Source organism: Oryzias melastigma, linkage group LG8 (assembly GCF_002922805.2).
Source record: "Oryzias melastigma strain HK-1 linkage group LG8, ASM292280v2, whole genome shotgun sequence".
NCBI lineage: Eukaryota > Metazoa > Chordata > Actinopteri > Beloniformes > Adrianichthyidae > Oryzias > Oryzias melastigma.
In genome coordinates, this window is record NC_050519.1 from 9,903,557 (window position 1) to 9,905,074 (window position 1,518).

The 1,518-nt window shown below is 36.2% G+C and overlaps 1 protein-coding gene across 1 annotated transcript in view; it reads right to left on the minus strand.

Annotated features, from left to right (window-relative positions):
* Positions 1–1,518, minus strand: part of prkacaa (protein kinase, cAMP-dependent, catalytic, alpha, genome duplicate a) — a 17,330-nt gene that overhangs the window by 10,299 nt on the left and 5,513 nt on the right. The gene's annotated exons all lie outside the window — the stretch shown is intronic.

Genomic DNA, 1,518 nt, shown 5'->3' on the forward strand with positions numbered 1-1,518 from the left:
CTTCTCCCTCCCCTAGGCCTCACTGGCCTACTCTGACGCAAAAAACAGAGAGGTTATATTAGGGTGAGCTGACCGACATTAAATCACAAAGCGCGCCAAATCAGGTCTCCGTCAGAACTGGGCCTTGATACGAAATGAATAAAGACCAATTAAACACATAAGAAAACAGTAACACGGAGACGTATGCAACTCAAAAATTCATTTGGAAATGTGAAAAGGATAATCAATTTTCATCAGCACTTGAATACAGCCAGAGGACATTTACTTGCAATGGAAAACTGTTTTATAATCTACTACGAGTGTGAAGCTTAGCAGCAGGAAACAAGCAAGTTTTACATTCATTTTACATTTACACACTTTTTTTGCAGGGGCTACTTCCCTTGAATCCATTACTTTCACTGGTTAGATATGAGGAAGATTCATTTCCCAATTATCCCTAAATTGAAGTCTTATCGTAAGCACGGATCGGCTCCATGCTGATTGGACTGCTGCAGTTCTCAGTTCCCTGCGGATTTTCCTGCTATGTTTTTAAATGGAGACAGCAAGATTTCACTGCAGGTGGGGATTAGCCACTCCTTTTAATGGCATTACGTAAAACCACTGTGACCGAGAGTCAGATCGATAAGAACTCTCAAGCATTCCCTTAGTTGTAATCAGCAGGATCTGAAATGAACTTTTTCATTAACCAGTTAAGGGGACTGGAGGAGAAAATACATCCATCCATCTAGTAAAGTCTTAGTATCAAATACACTAATGGATTTAAGAATTTTAAATAAAGTAAATCTACACATTTACAAAAAATGTAATACTTTTAAGTTTACAAGCTGTTATCTCTGTAATTATAATCCACAGCCTCCTTAAAGAGTACTTAAAAAAACGTGAAAATTTCTAATAATTCAGCCCAATTCATTCCTAGGGATGCAACGATATATATTCTTAGGAGTGGGTTCAAACTTTAATTTTTGGGTTAAGGTTTTGTTTCAATTCAATGTAAAAAAAAAACAAAAAGAAAAACAACTAAAATTTCAGATATTTTTTTAAGTTGCTGATACACAAGTAACAGTAGAGACAAAATACTTTTCGTTTGGCTTGTATTAAGCCTGGTATAATGTCATTTAGCACAATGCGCGTTTGACACTTTCAGTAAAAACCATAGACTGTATATACTGGTACGCAGTGGGTAGTTGGTTTTAAACATTTAAACAGAGATTTGGGGCATCCTTATTTATTCCTACTTAACCAAAATCTGTTTACTATATTCCTTGTCAAACAGATCAGAAAAGTAACAAATTAAATCTTAAATTAATATTTCTTTTTGTGTGAGCACAAAAAAAACATACGATCAAGGCATTTAGTGTATATATGGTCTATTATTGGAAGGACAAACTACTTGGAATGTGTATTGGCAAGAGTCTGGTGATGCGATAGGCATCACAATGCCCGGCTCATGATAGGGTATTAACCGCGACATCTCCCAAGACTGAATCGATTTTTCCCCACACCCCTACAAACTACAAA